Source organism: Nomascus leucogenys, chromosome 6 (assembly GCF_006542625.1).
Source record: "Nomascus leucogenys isolate Asia chromosome 6, Asia_NLE_v1, whole genome shotgun sequence".
NCBI classification, from domain to species: Eukaryota; Metazoa; Chordata; class Mammalia; order Primates; family Hylobatidae; genus Nomascus; species Nomascus leucogenys.
The window spans coordinates 41,146,073-41,166,297 of NC_044386.1; positions in this window are offsets into that span (position 1 = coordinate 41,146,073).

Consider the following 20,225-nt stretch of genomic DNA (forward strand, 5'->3'; position numbering starts at 1 on the left):
AATAAAATACCTAGGAATCCAACTTACAAGGGACGTGAAGGACATCTTCAAGGAGAACTACAAACCACTGCTCAATGAAATAAAAGAGGATACAAACAAAAGGAAGAACATTCCCGGCTCATGGGTTGGAAGAATCAATATCGTGAAAATGGCCATACTGCCCAAGGTAATTTAGAGATTCAATGCCATCCCCATCAAGCTACCAATGACTTTCTTCACAGAATTGGAAAAAACTACTTTAAAGTTCATATGGACCCAAAAAAGAGCCCACATCACCAAGTGAATCCTAAGCCAAAAGAACAAAGCTGGAGGCATCACGCTACCTGACTTCAAACTATACTACAAGGCTACAGTCACCAAAACAGCATGGTACTGGTACCACAACAGAGACATAGATCAATGGAACAGAACAGAGCCCTCAGAAATAATGCTGCATATCTACAACTATCTGATCTTTGACAAACCTGACAAAAGCAAGCAACGAGATAAGGATTCCCTATTTAATAAATGGTGCTGGGAAAACTGGCTAGCCATATGTAGAAAGCTGAAACTGGATCCCTTCCTTACACCTTATACAAAAATTAATTCAAGATGGATTAAAGACTTACATGTTAGGCCTAAAACCATAAGAACCCTAGAAGAAAACCTAGGCAATACCATTCAGGAGATAGGTGTGGGCAAGGACGTCATGTCTAAAACACCAAAAGCAATGGCAACAAAAGTCAAAATTGAGAAATGGGATCTCATTAAACTAAAGAGCTTCTGCACAGCAAAAGAAACTACCATCAGAGTAAACAGGCAACCTACAAAATGGGAGAAAAATTTCTCAACCTACTGATCTGACAAAGGGCTAATATCCAGAATCTACAATGAACTCAAACAAATTTACAAGAAAAAAACAAACAACCTCATGAAAAAGTGAGCGAAGGACATGAACAGACACTTCTCAAAAGAAGACATTTATGCAGCCAAAAAACACATGAAAAAATGCTCATCATCACTGGCCATCAGAGAAATGCAAATCAAAACCACAGTGAGATACCATCTCACACCAGTTAGAACGGCGATCATTAAAAAGTCTGGAAACAACAGGTACTGGAGAGGATGTGGAGAAATAGGAACACTTTTACACCATTGGTGGGACTGTAAACTACTTCAACCATTGTGGAATTCAGTGTGGCGATTCCTCAGGGATCTAGAACTAGAAATACCATTTGACCCAGCCATCCCATTACTGGGTATATACCCAAAGGATTATAAATCATGCTGCTATAAAGACACATGCACACATATGTTTATTGCGGCACTATTCACAATAGCAAAGACTTGGAACCAACCCAAATGTCCAACAGCAATGGACTGGATTAAGAAAATGTGGCACATATACGCCATGGAATACTATGCAGGCATAAAAAATGATGAGTTCATGTCTTTTGTAGGGACATGGATGAAACTGGAAACCAGCATTCTCAGTAAACTAACACAAGGACAAAAAACCAAACACCACATGTTCTCACTCACAGGTGGGAATTGAACAATCAGAACACATGGACACAGGAAGGGGAACATCACACTCTGAGGACTGTTGTGGGGTGGGGGGAGGGGGGAGGGACAGCATTAGGAGATATACCTAATGCTAAATGATGAGTTAATGGGTGCAGTACACCAACATGGCACATGGATACATATGTAACAAACCTGCACATTGTGCACATGTACCCTAAAACAAAGTATAATAATAATAAAAAATAAAGAAAAAATATATATTTATACTGTCTTATAATTTCATTCACTTACTTTCAGCATGAATAATTTTCTTTAGTAGTTATAGTAAGGTTAGTCTGCTAGCAACAAATTCTCCATATTTTTGTTCATCTGGAAATGCCTTTATTTTGTCTTCGTTCATGAAAATTAGTTTTGCTTGATAAAAGATTCTTGGTTGACTGTTTTGTTTTCTTTCAGCACTTTGAATATGTCATTACACTGCCTTCTGGCCTCCATTGCTTCTGATGAGAATTTAGCTGTTACTCTTACTTTGCTTTACTTGTATGCTACAAGCTATAATTTTATTGCTGCTTTCCATATTTTCTCCTTATCTTTGGGTTGCAACATTTTTACTATAGTGTATCTGAGTACGTATCTCTTTGCATCTAGCTTAGATTTTATTGAGCTTCTTGAATGTGAAGATTAAGTTTTCACATCAAACTTGGAAAGTTTTCTGCCACTATTTCCTTGAGTATTTTTTCTTCTCTATTCTTTCTTCCATCTCCTTCTGGTACTCTGCTTACACATGTGTTGGTATACTTAAAGATGTCCCATATTTCTTGTCACTCTGTTTATTTTTCATCCTTTTTTTATCCCTGTCCTTCAAATTGCCAAATCTATTGATCTATCTTAAGTTCATGGACTTTTCTTTTTTCATTTCAAATCTGTGGATACTGTCTGCTGAATTTGTATTGGAGCTATTGTACATTTTTCCTACAGAATTTCCATGTGATTCTTTATAAACTTTCTCTTTTTGATATTCCATATTTAATGAGACATTTCCATGATATCTGTCTTTACTTCTTTAAAAATTATTTCCTTTCATTCTTTGAATTTATTCATAATGGCTTCTTTAAAATCTTATTTGTTAATTAACTCAAGCCAGATTAAAGAATTAAATGCAAAACTCCAAACTTAAAGATCTTGGAAGACAACTTAGGCAATAACATTCAGGACATAGGCAGGGGCAAAGATTTCATAATGAACTCACCAAAGGAAATTGCAACAAAAGCAAAAATTAACAAATGGGATCTCATTAAACTAAAGAGCTTCTGTACAGCAAAATAAACTATCAACAGAGTAAACAGACAATCTACAGAATGGGAGAAAAATTTTGCAAACTATGCATCCGACAAGGGTCTAATATCCAGCATCTATAAGTACCTTAAACAAATTTAAAGAAATAAACAACCCCGTAAAAAAGTAGACAAAGGATGTGAACAGACACTTCTCAAAAGAAGACATACTTGTGGCCAACAATCATGTGAAAAAAAAAGCTCAACCTCACTGATCTTTAAAGAAGTGCAGATCAAAACCACAGTGAGATTCCATCTCACACCAGTCAGAATGGCTATTACTAAAAAGTGAAAAAATAACATTCTGGTGAGGTTGTGAAGAAAAAGGAACACTTATACACTATTGGTGGGAGTGTAAATTAGTTTAACCACTGTGGGTGATAGTGTGGTGATTCCTCAAAGACCTAAAAACAGAAATACAATTCAATATAGGAATTCCATTACTGGGTATACACCCAAAGGAATATAAATCATCCTATTAAAAAGACATGTGCACATATATGTTCATTGTAGCACTCATCACAATAGCAAAGACATGGAATCAACCTAAATGCTCATCAATGATAGACTAGATCAAAAAAATATGCTATATATTCACCACGGAATGCTATGCAGCCATCAAAAAAAAATGAGATTTGTTCCTTTGCGGGACATGGATGGAGCTGGAGGCCATTATCCTTAGCAGACTAATGGAGGAACAGAAAATCAAATACCCCATGTCCTCACTTGTAAGTGGGAGCTAAATGATGAGAACACATGAACACATAGAGGGGACCAAAACACACTGGGGCCAATTGAAGCATGGAGGATGGGAGAGGGAAAGAATCAGGAAAAATAACTAATGAGTACTAGGCTTAATATATGGGTGATGAAATAATCTGTACAACAAACCCCTATGACACAAGCTAACCTATGTAACCAACCTGCAAACAAACAAACTTGTATCTCTGAACTTGAAAGTTAAAACACAGCCTTATTTGGTTGGGCACGGTGGCTCACGCCTGTAATCTCGCACTTTGGGAGTCTGAGGGGGGCAGATTGCCCGAAGTCAGGAGTTCAAGACCAGCCTGGGCAACATGGTGAAACCCCGTCTCTACTAAAAATACAAAAATTAACCAGGCATGCATGCCTGTAGTCCCAGCTACTTGGGAGGCTAGGGCAGGAGAATCGCTTGAACCTGGGAGGTGGAGGTTGCAGTAAGCTGAGATTGTGACATTGCACTCCAGCCTGGGCAACACAGTGAGACTCTGTCTCAAAAAAAAGAAAGAAAAGAAAGGAAGGAAGGAAGGAAGGAAGGAAGGAAGGAAGGAAGGAAGGAAGGAAGGAAGGAAGGAAAGAAGGAAGGAAGGAAGGAAGGAAAGAAAGAAAAGAAAGAAAGGTAAGAAAGAAAGAAAAAAGAAAAAGAAGAAAGAAGAAAGAAAGAAAGAAAGAAAGAAAGAAAGAAAGAAAGAAAGGAAGAAAGAGAAAGACAGAGAGAAAGAGAAAGAAAGTCTTATTTGTTAAACCAAACATCTGGTTGCTTTCAGGGGCAGTTTCTATTGCTCGAGTTTTTCTTCACTGTGTATGGTCATTCTAACCTCGGTTTTGTTTTTTGCATGTCTTGTAATTTTTGTTGGAAACTGAATATTTTAGATAAGATATTATAATTATAACAACTCTGTATACTGATTCCCACCTTCCACTTCAGGTCTTCCTATTGTTATTCTTTCTTTATTCATGCAGTTACTTGAATAAACCACTTCAGTGAAGCCTTCTCCTTCCCCTCACTCACCCACTAAGTGTGAAGTCTCTGGTGTTACTCCACAGAGTGTACAATTTTAGGCATGCACACAGTCACTCTTGAATGACAGTGGTTTTAGCAAGCCTCTCTTTGTCTCTTTCCTTGATCTCTCTGTCAGTCTCTGTCTCTGGATCACTGTCAGATGTTGACAGCTAATTGCTTCATTTTTAATTTTTTTGGACAATATGTGGGGGAATAAATTGTACCCGAGTCTGATCAAATTAAGTTGGGTCCTTTTGCAGGAATAGTTTTAGAGGCCTGTGTTTGATATTTTTTTCTTATGCTAGATAACTCTTCTTACCTATCTCTTCTCTAGTTCTCACTAGTAAACCAGCTGACCTATGGTTTCATGGAGCTACCATCCTAATCTTAATTCTGTACCACCTAAATGTCCATGTTTTCGGGAGCACTATTAGCTTGAACTTCTTCACATTCTATATTAAATAATGTTAGTTCCTTTGGGAAGTGCATCAGATCTCTTTTTGTACCTTGCCTCTCCTCTTTGGCAAAGTCTCTTAACCGCTACTCTGGATTAGGGATGAAGATAATGGCCCACTTCTCTTAGAGTAATATCCCTTTTTGCAAGCAGGATGCTGGGTGGATGCAGTCACTTTTTTGTCTTCCTAGCTTGCCTCTTCTCGTGTAAAACCTCTGTCCTATTAGCTAGCTGGAATGAGTACAGTCTGGAACACAGTATTCTCTATTTGCCATGACTGAGGTAGCGCCTCCATCCTATGAGTGAGACCTGTGTGGGAGACAAGATCCCTCAACCTCTTGGCCACACTTGCTTTGAACTGTAGCATCTGAAGCACAAAGCTGCAGGCGGAAGGAGATGAGAAATTATGATGGTCTTCCCGTACTGGGACATCTTCTTTCCTGGGAGATGAAGAGAGAAGGAGCCCCGTATTCTTGGCCAGATTTGCATTGAGCAGGAATTCTGTCTTGTTGAGCCAAGAGAAGGAGAAAGGAGTGAATCATGGCTCAAATGCACAGACTATCACTGCACAGACTATCACTGTTCTCATGGAGACTTGTTAGATATTTTTGAATAAATGTTTCTTCATTTGTTCAATAGTTTTGGACAATTTCCATTTTAATAAAAGCCTTAAATGGTTGTTTTGTGATGGTTTTGCTAGGGAGAGGGTCTACAGAGCACCTCATATCACTACTGAAGTGGGTCATCCTTAGAACTTACCTAATGGAAACTCTATAAATACAGCTTACATTTTCCATCTTTCATGGTTCAAATATATGGTCTATAGTTTAAAAAATAAGAGTAACGAAAAAATGTATATCCTCTAACTCAAAAGGTAACATTTTCCCTTGACTTGATTATCATGATTTAATATTTGCCCTATGGCATAAATATTTTATCATTTTTTTAAATGCGAAAATGTTGATGGTATTTTATGACCTGATAAATAACTGCTTTTTAGTAGTAGACAAACTTTAAGTTTTGAGAGGCATCAGAAAAAGAAAACTTTTTTTACATATTTTTAAATTTACATAAAACTAGATCTGTCACATATCTCAAAATTAACCTTAAACTGTTCTTTTGCTTTTGATAAAATCCATGTCACTGCTCATGGATTATTATATGAATTCTTAAATATATTTAGTAATAACTTTGATAAGACTTTCTGATATTTAAGATAATGTTGTTATTTAACATATATCCTGCATAACTCATTTACTTTTCACCAGAAATGGGAAGTTAGGAAAAATTACAGTAAGATAATGCCAGTTTTCCTAAAACTCACCCTGGCCCTAAGAACATACACACATAAAAGTGCCATGGTTTATGAAAATAGAAAATTCAGGCAATTTTCTTCTAATAGTCTCATCAAAAAACTATCTCCCTATTGAAGTATTTGAACATAACATGTCTTTTCATTTAGAATGTGTTTGAATATACTTTGACTACAACTCACTGAAAAGCCAAAATTTAAACCATATGTTAATAAATATGAATACAGATTGCACAGAGGATATTGCTTATAAGCCAAAATTTGGTGGCCACTTATACTCCATTTGTTTGCTAAACATGACTTATGACTCCAAATTTGTTCTAATTGCTTAATATATTTTGCCAGCTGAAATGACCCAAGGGGAAAAAGATGTATTATGTTTTGTGAACTATGCAATGATGCTATAACAGTAATTATTGTTGTTTCAAAATGGTTTCATTATGTCTTATAGGAAAATCCTATTTTTTTCAGAGTTAGAATTATATAATTCTAATTAGCAATTTAAAATAATCAATGACTGGTCATGTAAATTTGAACAAGATATCTCTGAGCCACAGTTTCCTCATGTGTAAAACTGGGAAAATTCTACCTAACCGGCATGATGAAGTGTGAGAATATATGTGAAACTGGGCACAGCGTCTGGTACTTAGTAGGAACTCAATAAAGTTAATCTCTTCTCTCTTTTCATTTAAGCAAAACAAAAAGCTACTAGTGAAATAAATTTTGTTTAAAATCATTGGAAATTTTTTTCACATTAAAACTTTCAAAGTTTAGCAATTAAATCACAATTTTGACAGGTGGAATTAATATATATGTACTTTTAATTTAATAGTAGCAGAATATATTGTCTTCTAGAGAGTTAGGGCAGGTGTAAAACAAGAAAATCATAAGTTTGTGTACATTCTATAGATAATTCCAAGGAAAGAGTTTGAAAATTGTTTATCGGACAACATTTTTGGAGCATTCTTGGAATGCTTGATAGCATTCTTGGAAGCATCACAAAATCTGTGTCAAAATGGAGACTTTTCAAAATGGAGTAAGTGCTTACAAGATCTGGTTGTTTGAAAGTGTGTATCACTTCCCTGTTTACTCTCTCTCTCTCTCTCTCCTGCTCCACCATGTGAAGACTATGCTTGCTTCCTCTTCATCTTCTGCCATAATTGGAAGTTTTCTGAGACCTTTGAAGAAGCAGAAGCCTGTATAGCCTGCAGAACCCTGAGCTGATTAAATTTCTTTTCTTTATAAATTAACCAGTCTTAGCTATATCTTTATAGCAATGTGAGAACTGACTAGTACAGAAAATTTGTACCAGAGAAGTGGGGCATTGCTATAAATATACCTGAAAATGTGGAAGCAACTTTGGAACTGGGTAACAGGCAGAGGTTGGAACAGTTTCGAGGGCTTATAAGAGGAGGGGAAGATGAGGGAGAGTTCGGAACCTCATAGAGACTTGCTGAATGGTTTTAACCAAAATGCTGATAGTGCATTAAATGATGCATTATTAGTGGCCAAGCTGATGAAGTCTTAAATGGAGATGAGGAACTTATTGGCAAGTAGAATAAAGGTTACTCTTGCTAGACTTTAGCAAACAGAATGGCAGCCTTGTGCCCCTGCTTTATAGTTCTGTGGAACTCTGAATTTGAGAGAGATGATTTAGCATATCTACTAGAAGAAATTTCTAAGCAGCAAACTGTTCAAGATGTGGCCTGGCTGCTTGTAAAATCCAACACTATTTTACATAAGCAAAGAAATGACCTGAAACTGGAAGTTATATTTAAAAGGGAAGCAGAGCATAAAAGTTTGGAAAATGTGCAGCCAGGACATGTGGTAGAAAAGAAAAACCCATTTCAGGGGAGAAATTCAAGCCAACTGCAAAAATTTGCGTAAGTGAAGAGGAGCTGAATGTTAATAGCCAAGACAATGGGGAAAATGCCTCCAAGCCATTTCAGATACCTTCACGGCAGCCCCTCCCATCACAGGCCCAGAAGCCCAGGAGGGAAACATAGGTTTATGGGCCAGGCGTTGGGCCTTGCTGCTCCGTGCAGCCTCAGAACATGGCACCCTGTGTCCTAACTGCTCCAGCTCCAGCTCCAGCCATGGCTAAAAGGGGCCAAGGTACAGCACAGGCCACTGCTCCAGAGGATGCAAGCCAGGAGCTGCCAAGACTTCCATGTGGTGGTAAACCCATGGCTGTGCAGAGGGCAAGAGGTGAGGCTTGGGAGCCTCTACCTAGATTCTAGAGGATCTATGGAAATGCTTTGATGTCCGGGCAGAAGTCCGCTCTAGGGGTGGAATCCTCATGGAAAATCTCTACTAAGGCACTGCAGAGGGAAAATGTGAGTTGGAGCCCCCACACAGAGTCCCCAATGGGGCACTGCCTGGTGGAGCTGTTGGAAGGAGGCCACTGTTCTCTAGACCACAGAATGGTAGATCCACCAACAGCTTGCACTGTTTGCTGGAAAAGTGGCAGACACTAAACACAGCCCTTGAAAGCAGCCAGGAAGGAAGCTGTACTCTGCAAAGCCACAGGGATGGAGCTTCCCAAGGCCATGAGAGCCACCTCTTGCATCACTGTCATCTGGATGTGAAACATGGAGTCAAAGAAGATCATTTTGGAACTTTAAGGTTTAATGACTGCCCTATTGGATTTCAGAATTACATGAGGCCTGTGGCCCTTTCATTTTGACCAATTTCTCCTATTTGGAACAGATGTATTTACCCAATGCTTGTACCCCCATTGTATCTAGAAAGTAGCTAACTTGCTTTAGATTTTACAGGCTTATAGGCAGACAGTACTTGCCTTGTCTCTGATGAAACTTTGGACTTGGACTTTTGAGTTAATGCTGGAATGAGTTAAGACTTTAGGGGACTGTTGGGAAGGCATCATTGTGTTTTGAAATATGAGAACAACATGAGATTTGGGAGTGGCCAGGGGTGGGATAATATGTTTGGCTCTGTGTCCCCACCAAAATCTCATGTTGAATTGTAATCCGCAATGTTGAGTGAAGGACCTGGTGGGAAGTTATTGGATCATGGGGATGGATTTTCCCCTTACTGTTCTTGTGATAGTGAATGCTCATGAGATTTAAAAGTGCTTAGCACTTATCCATTCACTCTCTCCTGCACCACCACATAAAGATTGTGCCTGCTTCCCCTTCACCCTTTTGCTATGATTGTAAGTTTCCTAAGGCCTCCTCAGAACCAGAAGCCTGTACAGCCTGCAAAACTGTGAGCTGATTAAACCTCTTTTCTTTATGAATTACCTAGTCTCAAGTACATTATACAAGTGTGAGGACTAACTAATACAGTAGCTATTCATTCAAAATACATCTTTCATAATAGAATAAAATTAGCATTAATTTTGACTTAAATTTGTTTTTGTGGAATTCTACCAAGCTTTCCTTTTCACTCACATCCCAGGGACTTCAAACAAGAGAAATTATTTCTTCCTCACTCTTCATGTTCATGTTGGGTAAACAGGATATTCTCGTACATGTATTTCTCCCTAGGATTCCAGGGAGCAGCATTATCTGGAAAGTTGTATCAGAGGAAAAGCTAGAGCATTGGTATTGTTACTCCTTTACATCTACATAGTCAGTGTTGCTTACAGATAATTTTTTTTTTAAATTTTACTTTAAGTTCTGGGATACATGTGCAGAATGTGCAGGTTTGATACATAGGTATACATGTGCTATGGTAGTTTGCTGCACCTATCAACCCATCATCTAGGTTTTAAGCCACAGATGCATTAGGTATTTGTCCTAATGCTCTCCCTCCCCCACCCCCCAACCTGCCCTGGTGTGTGATATTCTCCTCTTTGTGTCCATATGTTCTCATCGTTCACCTCCCACTTATAAGTGAGAACATGCAATGTTTGGTTTTCTGTTCCTGTGTTAGTTTGCTGAGAATGATGGCTTCTGGCTTTATCCATGTCCCTGCAAAGGGCATGAACTCATTCTTTTTCATGGCTGCATAGGATTCCATGGTGTATATGTGCCACATTTTCTTTATTCAGTCTATCATTGATGGGCATTTGGGTTGGTTCCAAGTCTTTGCTATTGTAAATACTGCTGCAATAAATATACATGTGCATGTGTCTCTATAGTAGAATGATTTATAATCTTTGGGTATGTGCCCAGTAATGGGATTGCCGGGTCCAATGGTATTTCAGGTTCTAAATCCTTGAGGAATTGCCATATTGTCTTCCACAATAGTTGAACCAAATTACACTCCCACCAACAGTGTAAAAGTGTTCCTATTTCTCCACAGCCTCATCAGCATCTGTTGTTTCCTGATGATGAGCTTTTCTTCATATGTTTATTGGCCACATAAATGTCTTCTTTTGAGAAGTGTCTGTTCATATCATTTGCCCACTTTTTGATGGGGTTGTTTATTTTTATTTTTATTTTTTGTAAATTTGTTTAAGTTCCTTATAGAGATTGCAAAATTTTTCTCCCATTCTGTAGGTTGCCTATTCACTCTGATAATAGTTTATTTTGCTATGCAGAAACTCTTTAGTTTAATTAGATCCCATTTGTCAATTTTGGCTTTTGTTGCAATTGCTTTTGGTGCTTTAGTTATGAAGTCCATGCCCATGCCTATGTCCTGAGTTGTATTCCTCAGGTTTTCTCCTAGAGTTTTTATGGTTTTAGGTTTTACATTTAAGTCTTTAATCCATCTTGATTTAATTTTTGTATGAGGTGTAGGGAAGGGATCCAGTTTCTGTTTTCTGCATATGGCTAGCCAGTTTTCCTAATACCATTTATTAAATAGGGAATACTTTCCCCATTGCTTGTTTTTGTCAGGTTTGTTGAAGATCAGATGGTTGTAGATGTGTGGTGTTATTTCTGAAGTCTCTGTTCTGTTCCATTGGTCTATATATCTGTTTTGCTATCAGTACTATACTCTTTTGGTTAATGTAGCCTTGTAGTATAAAGTCAGGCAGCGTGATACCTCCAGCTTTGTTCTTTTTGCTTAGGATTGTCTTGGCTATATGGGCTGTTTTTTGGTTCCATATTAAATTTAAAGTAGTTTTTTCTATTTTTGTTAAAAAAGTCAGTGGTAGCTTGATGGGGATAGCATTGAATTTATAAATTACTTTGGGTAGTATGGCCATTTTCATGATATTGATTCTTCCTATCCATGAGCATGGAGTTTTTCCATTTGTTGGTATCCTCTCTGATTTCCTTGCGGAGTGGTTTGTAGCTCTATTTGAAGAGGTTCTTCACATCCCTTGTAAGTTGTATTCCTCGGTATTTTATTCTCTTTGTATCAATTGTGAATGGGAGTTCACTCATGATTTGGCTCTCTGCTTCTCTATTGTTGGTGTATAGGAATGCTTGTGATTTTTGCACATTGATTTTGTATCCTGAGACTTTGCTGAAGTTGCTTACCAGCTTAAGGAGTTTTGAGGCTGAGTTAATGGGGTTTTCTAAATGTATAATCATGTCATCTGCAAACAGAGACAATTTGATTTCCTCTCTTCCTGTTCAATGCCATTATTTCTTTCTCTTGTCTGATTGCCCTGGCCAGGACTTCCTGTACTATATTGAATAGGAGTGGTGGGCATCTTGTCTTGTGCCAGTTTTCAAAGGGAATGCTTCCAGCTTTTGCCCATTCAGTATGATATTTGCTATGGGTTTGTCATAAATAGCTCTTATTATTTTGAGATATGTTCCATCAATACCTAGTTTACTGAGTGTTTTTAACATGAGGGATGTAGAATTTTATGCATCTATTGAGATAATCGTGTGGTTTTTATCATGGGTTCTGTGAATGTGATGGAATACATTTACTGATTTGCATATGTTGAACTAGCCTTGCATCCCAGGGATGAAGCTGGCTTGATCATGGTGGATAAGCTGTTTGATATGCTGCTAGATTCTGTTTGCCAGTATTTTTTTGAGGATTTTTTCATTGATGTTCATCAGGCTAATTGGACTGGAATTGTCTTTTTCGTTGTGTCTTTGCCAGGTTTTGGTATCAGGATGATGCTGGCCTCATAAAATGAGTTAGAGAGGAGTCCATCTTTTTCTATTGTTTGGGATAGTTTCAGAAGGAATGGTACCAGCTCCTCTTTGTACCTTTGGTAGAATTCGGCTGTGAATCCATCTGGTCTTGGGCTTTATTCTGGTTTCTAGCCTGTTAATTACACCTCAATTTCAGAACTTGTTATTGGTCTATTCAGGGATTCAACTTCTCCCTGATTTAGTCTTGGGAGGTAGTATGCATCCAGGAATTTATCCATTTCATCTAGATTTTCTAGTTTATCTGCATAGAGATGTTTGTAGTATTCTCTGATGGTAATTTGTATTTCTGTGGGATTAGTGGTGATATCCCCTTTATCATTTTTATTGTGTCTATTTGATTCTTCTCTCTTTTCTTCTTTATTAGTCTAGCTACTGGTCCATCTATTTTGCTAATCTTTTCAAAAAACCAGCTCCTAGATTCATTGATTTTTTGAAGGGTTTTTCGTGTCTCTAACTCTTTCAGTTCTGCTCTGATCTTAGTTATTTCTTGTCTCCTGCTAGCTTTTGAATTTGTTTGCTCTTGCTTCTCTAGTTCTTTTAATTTTGATGTTGGGATGTCAATTTTAGATCTTTCCAGCTTTCTATTGTTGACATTTAGTGCTATAATATTCCCTCTTAACACTGCTTTAGCTGTGTCCCAGAGATTCTGGTACATTGTCTCTTTGTTCATACTGCTTTCAAAGAACTTGTTTATTTCTGCCTTAATTTTGTCATTTACCCAGTAGTCATTCAGGAGCAAGTTGTTCAATTTCCATGTAGTCGTGCAGTTTTGAATGAGTTTCTTAATCCTGAGTTTTAATTTTATTTCACTGTGGTCTGAGAGACTGTTATTCTTCTGCATTTGCTGAGGAGTGTTTTACTTCCAATTATGTGGTCAATTTTAGAGTACATGGTATGTGGTGCTCTGGAGAATGTATATTCTGTTGATTTGGGGTGGAAAGTTCTCTAGATGTCTATTAGGTATGCTTGGTCCAGAGCTGAGTTCAAGTCCTGAATATCCTTGTTGATTTTCTGTCTCGTTGATTTGTCTAATGTTGACAATGGGTGTTAAAGTCTCCCACCATTATTGTGTAGGTATCTAAGTCTCTTTGTAGGTCTCTGATAACTTGTTTTATATATCTGGGTGCTTCTGTATTGGATGCCTATGTATTTAGGATACTTAGCTCTTCTTGTTGCATTGATCCCTTTACCATTATGTAATGCCCCTCTTTGTCTTTTTTAATCTTTGTTGGTTTAAAAATCTGTTTTATAGGAGACTAGGATTGTACCCCATGCTTTTTTTTTTTTCTTGGTAAATATCCCTCCATCCCTTTATTTTGAGCCTATGTGTGTCTTTGAACATGAGATGGTTCTCCTGAATACAGCACACTGACTGGTCTTGACTCTTTATTCAATTTGCCAGTCTTTGTCTTTTAATTGGGGCACTTAGCCCATTTACATGTAAGGTTAATATTGTTATGTGTGAATTTTGTCCTGTCATCATGATGCTAGCTGGTTATTTTGCACATTAGTTGACGCAGTTTCTTCATAGTGTCATTGGTCTTTATATTTTGGTGTATTTTTGTAGTGGTTGATACCAGTCTTTCATTTCCATATTTAGTGCTACCTTCAGGAGCTCTTTTAAGGTAGGCCTGGTAGTGACAAAATCTTTCAGCATTTGCTTGTCTGTAAAGGATTTTATTTCTCTTTCGCTTATGAAACTTAGTTTGGCTGCATATGAAACTTTGGGTTGAAAATTCCTTTCTTTAGGAATGCTGAATATTGTCCCCTACTTTTTTCTGGCTTATAGTGTTTCTGCAGAGAGATCTGCTATTAGTCTGATGGATTTCCCTTTGTAGGCAACCTGACCTTTCTCTCTAGCTGCCTTTAACACTTTTTCCTTTGTTTCAAACTTGGAGAATCTGACAATTATATGTCTTGGTGTTGCTCTTCTCGAGGAGTATCTTAGTGGTGTTTTCTGTATTTCCTGAATTTGAATGTTGGCTTATCTTGCTAGGTTTGGTAAGTGCTCCTGGATAATATCCTGAAGTGTGTTTTCTAACGTGATTCCATTCTCTCTTCACTTTCAGTTACTCCAGTCAATCGTAGGTTTTGTCTTTTCACATAGTCCCATATTTCTTGGAGGCTTTGTTCATTCCTTTTCATCCTTTTTTTCCTCTAATCTTGTTCACGCCTTATTTCATTAAGTTGGTCTTCAATCTCTGATATCCTTTCTTCATCCTGATCAATTCGGCTATGGGTACTTATGTGTGCTTCATGAAGTTCTCATGCTGTGTTTTTCAGCTACACCAAGTCATTTGTGTTCCTCTCTAAACTGGTTATTCTAGTTAGCAGTTCCTGTAACCTTTTATCAAGATTCTTAGCTTCCTAGCATTGGGTTAGAACATACTCTTTTAGCTTGGAGGAGTTTGTTATTACGCAACTTCTGAAGCCTACTTCTGGCAATTCATCAGTCTCATTCTCTGTCTAGTTTTGTGCTCCTGCTGGTGAAGATTTGCGATCATTTGGAGGAGAAGAGGCATCCTGGTTTTTGGAGTTTTCAGTGTTTTTGCACTGGTTTTTCTTCATCTTCATGGATTTATCTACCTGTGATCTTTGAGGCTTTCAGATTAGAGAGAAAGATAAAGATAAAGGAAGTCTTCATGGCTTTTTATCTCTCTCTCTCTCTTTTTTTTTTTATCTGAACAAGGTGAACTAATGCCTTTGAGTTTTCTCTCTAATCTGAAATTCGCAAGAGGCATTATGTATCAGGTTCCTACTACATCTCTTGTGAAAATGGAGAATTATGAGCTGTACTGAGAAAATAGCAAAACTTTGGTTAAGTGAATTATATAATTAAATTCTGCATTCTAACACTCCATGAACTTATAGGAAGTATTGTGTAGTTTACAGAAGAAAGAGCATGAATTTATTTATGACAGATATGCACTTAAAACAGGAAGATTATATTTACTTCTACATAGCTATTACAACGTAATGAAAACCAGAAAACTACATTACCTGAATTTCAAAACTAAGACCTATTTTCTCTTTCTTTGGCCTTACTGACTGCAGCAATCTCTGCGGATCATGCAAGGATCATAGGTGAAGGCTGCAGTTTGGCTACATGAGCTTGACATATATTTTAGTAAGGTTTTACTTATTATTTTGTTCTACTTTTCAGTAGATTGATAAAGAAAATGAAAAATTTTATGTCTGTTGGCAGAAACAAACCTACGTTATGGCTGATGACAAAGGTCACTTTTGTTTCTGTGGTCTGGGAGTGGTTGGGAAGGATAAAGAGCTGTTTCAAATAGTAGATGCTCAGAAGAGATCTGATCTTATGTACAGGTATTTAGTACATCAACCATTGCTATCATTTTACAGTGAAGAAGCAGGAATATAACTGACCTCTAATCTTCAGATTGCCTTTGTACATGACTGTATGTAGATCTTTAAAAATGTTGATATGGAGCATCCACAGTTACTTTTACCATGTAACTTTCCCAAGCGAAATAGTTTTAGAGTGCTCATCTCCTATAGTAAATCTACCAGAGGGAAAGTTTTGGCAAGAAATGAACTTTCAGAAAACATGAACCGTGTCTTTATTCAAGGCATGGGGAAATATGCCAGATGTCAAGTGTCCACTTCAATCAATTCAGCTTATTCAACCCATAATCATTTGCTTTTTATAGGGGATTTCTGACTCCTCCATAATGGCCCACTTGGATCAAGGCAATATTATTCAGGGATTTGACAACATGTGTAAACTCTTTTTGAATTAATTTTCAAAGTCTTTTGTGACTGGTGTCAATTTGGCGACAGCATTCTTTCATATATTTAGGCTCAAGGTCTGGATTTTGAGGGTGGTTAATGTTAAAAATTTCCTCTCCAACAATTTCACTTTCCAGAAGACAGAGGTACTGTGAGTATCTAGAATATTAGAGTAAAAATAGGAAGAAACCTAAAAGTTTGGGGTTATGAGGTTAACTTTTCTACTCTGAAAAGAACTTTTAATAGCAATACAATTTGAAAGTAAGACTGAAGCTTAGAATCTGCCTCATTCAAGTCCTCCAAAACCTTACAGTAATAAAATGCTTTTCATATGTAAATGTGGCACTTATTATAGAATGTATCATTTATACGACAAAAAATCATCATATAGCTGCATTATACAAGAAAAATAAATTAGTTAAAATGAAAACAAAATATTGGCTCAGGTTTTAAAATTCCTTCTAAAAATAATTTATTTATAAAAATTGAGCTAAAGAAGTCAAGCAACATTTCACAACTTAATTTTACTTACTGCCACTCTGAAGAACTCATGAAACTCATGAAAGGACATCATCCTCATGTTCACTGCATTGGATTGAGCACAGTAGGATAAAAGCTAGGAAAATACAGCCCTTTTCTTATCAAAGCCTTTGGGGTTGTATCTAGGGGCCTTGTGAAGTTCTGTGACCCAATGTCTCAGGGAATCTTTTTTTTGGAGCCTGTGAGTGATGTTAGAACTTTGTAGAACAGAGGCAATGACCAGCAAGATAGTGCTTTAGAGAGCATGGTGTCTTCTCTATATTAGCAGTTCATATTATAAGTACAGAGATCACTTATTTCTGTGGTAATCTGTAAATAATTCTTTTAAAATTCTCGTTTTTTTTTTGCAGTTAAGATTAAACATAAAAAGTCATGCATACTTTGTTGTACAATGTATCAAATCCATAACCAGATGCATTTGCAGGAGTCTATGATTGAAGCTTGGTTTTGAAAATTCAGCTTCCTTTTTAGATATGCCTTTTATAAACTAATGCATTTAGTACAACATGTAATTTTTTGTGTTAACAATATTGCCACCAGTTTTACATCTACAGGAAATCATTTCTTAGGGCCTTATTATTAAAGTCAAAAGTAACAAGTGTTAATGATAGTTAATTTTATTTGTAGCACTATTATAAATTTTCTTAAGTTCATTCTCTTAAGTTTTTGTAACACATTCCGGCTAACTACTTTGACTGTATATACAAAAGAAAATGAGGATTTGGTCAAGGGACCTTCCATTAATATAAAATAATTCTTTATTTCTTTCTTTATTTATTTTTTTTAGACGGAGTCTTGCTCTGTTGCACAGGCTGGAGTGCAATGGCCCGATCTGGGCTCACGGGAAGCTCCACCTCCCGGGTTCACACCATTCTCCTGACTCAGCCTCCCGAGTTCCTGGGACTACAGGCACCTGCTACCCTGCCTGGTTAATTTTTTGTATTTTTAGTAGAGACAAGGTTTCACCGTGTTAACCAGGATGGTCTCCAACTCCTACTTCATGATCTGCCAGCCATGGCCTCCCAAAATGCTGGGATTACAGGTGTGAGCCACTGTGCCCAGCCAAGAATTCTTTTATTTAAAAGACAGATTTTAACAAAAATTTAATTGGTGGTGGTGGCCACAGGGATACCATTTTGCTATTATGTTAGTGTTATCTGAGCAAACATACACAACTGATTTTTGCCAAAATGTTTCTCTACAATCATGCAGATTTTATTACAATGTCTATTTAGTTTGTTATTTTATTTGACATAATAAGATTCAAGGCCAAACATAGCTCTATAAAATTAAGTGTTATTATCTTCGTGTTTGTTAAGTCAAATTTTTTCCTTAATATTACATAAAAACAATTAAGTTTTGAGTTTTAAATTTCTTTCTTTAATAGAAATGATTATGGGGTTTATATATTTCCAAATAAAATATATAGTAATGGTGATGGTCCACATTTAAAAACATCCAAATTAACTATAGATATTGCTAGTTACCCCTAATATGTTTAATGGTAAACCTGTATTTTAGTTTTAAATATTAAGTTTCTAGATAAGAATATTTGTCACAGGACATGCAAGAGGACAACCCTAGTTTTAGATATGTTGATAGTATAAACTAATTAGAGACAAAAAGCCTGGTTTTTACTACTGATATTCTGACTAGTTGGATTTCATGATTTCTCACCATCATCTGATTTCAGTTACATAATTCAACTATATTAAAGATACTCAAAACAGATTTTAGTTAATGTCAATCTTGATATCTTAAAGGTGATCGCATGTATTAAAAGATGGTGCACTCACATTCTAAAATAAGGCCATTAATTTTTTTAGAAAAATTATTATCCTATTTTATTATTTTTTCTATTTAACTTTTATTTAAGGTTCAGGGGTACATATGCAGATTTGTTATATAGGTAAACTCATGCTATGGGAATTTGGGGTACAGTTTATTTCATCACAGTGCTCGATAGGTACTTTTTCTGATCCTTTCCTTCTTTTCACCCTCCACCCTCAAGTAGATGCCAGTGTCTCTTATTCCCCTCTTTGTGTTCATGTGTTCTCATTGTTTAGCTCCAATTTATAAGTGAGAACACGTAGTATTTTGTTTTCTGTTCCTGCATTGGTTCACTTAGGAAAATGGCCTCCAGGTTCATCCATGTTCCTAAAAAGGACATGATTTTGTTTTGTTTGTTTTGGTCTGCATTGTATTTTATGGTGTATATATGCCACATTTTCTTGATCTAGTCTATTATTGATGGGCATTTAGGTTGACTACATGTCTTTGCTCTTTTGAATAGTGCTGCACTGAGCATGTGTGCATGTGTCTTTATGGTAGAATGATTTATATTCCTTTGGGTATATACCCAAGAATGGGGTTCCTGGGTTTTATGGAAATTCTGTTTTTAGTTCTTTCAGGAATTGCCACACTGCTTTCCACAATGGTTGAATTAATTTGCACCCCCACCAGCAGTGTATAAGCATTCTCTTTTCCCCACAACCTCACCAGCATCTGTTATTTCTTGACTTTTTATTAATAACCATTTTGACTGGTGTGAGATGGTATCTCATTGTGGTTTTGATTTGCATTTCTCTAATGATTAATGATATCGAGTATTTTTTAATATGCTTGTTGGCTGCATGTATGTCTTCTTTTGAGAAGTGTCTGTTCATGTTCTTTGCCCACATTTTAATGGGTTTTGTTTTGCTTGTTGATTTGTTTAAGTTCCTTACAGATTCTAGATATTAGGCCTTTGTCAGATGCATAGTTTGCAAAAATTTTCTCCCATTCTGTATGTTGTCTATTCACTCTGTTGATAGTTTCCTTTTCTGTGCAGAAGCTCTTTAGTTTAATTAGATTGCATTTGTCAATTTTTGCTTTGGTTTCAATTGCTTTTGGCACCTTTGTCATGAAGTCTTTGCCTGTTTCAATGTCCAGTTATCTTCAATGGTTTTTTATAGTTTTAGATTTTACATTTACGTCTTTGCTCCATTAATATGGTTAGGCTTTGTGTCCCCATCCAAATCTCATCTTGACTTATAATTCCCATAATCCCTACATATCAAAGGAAAGATCAAGTGCAGGTAATTGAATCATGAAGGCAGTTTCCTCCATTCTGTTCTTGTAGTGAGTTCTCATGAGATCTGATGGTTTTCTAAGTGTTTCGTAGTTCCCCCTATATTCATTCTTCTTCCTGCCACCTTGTGAAAAAGGTACCTTGCTTCCTCTTCACCTTCTGCCATGATAGTAAGTTTCCTGAGGCTTCCCAAGCCATGCTAAATGTTGAGTCAATTAAACCTCTTTTCATTATAAATTGCCCAGTCTCAGGCAGTAAATTGGTACCAAGGTAGTGGGGTGCTGCTATAAAGATACCTGAAAATATGGTAATGACTTTGGAACTGGGTAACAGGCAGAAGTTGGAACAGTTTGGAGGGCTCAGAAGAAGGCAGGGAGATGTGGACATGTTTGGAAATTCCTAGAGATTTTTTGAATGGCTTTGACCAAAATGCTGATAGTAATGTGAACAATGAAGTCCAGGCTG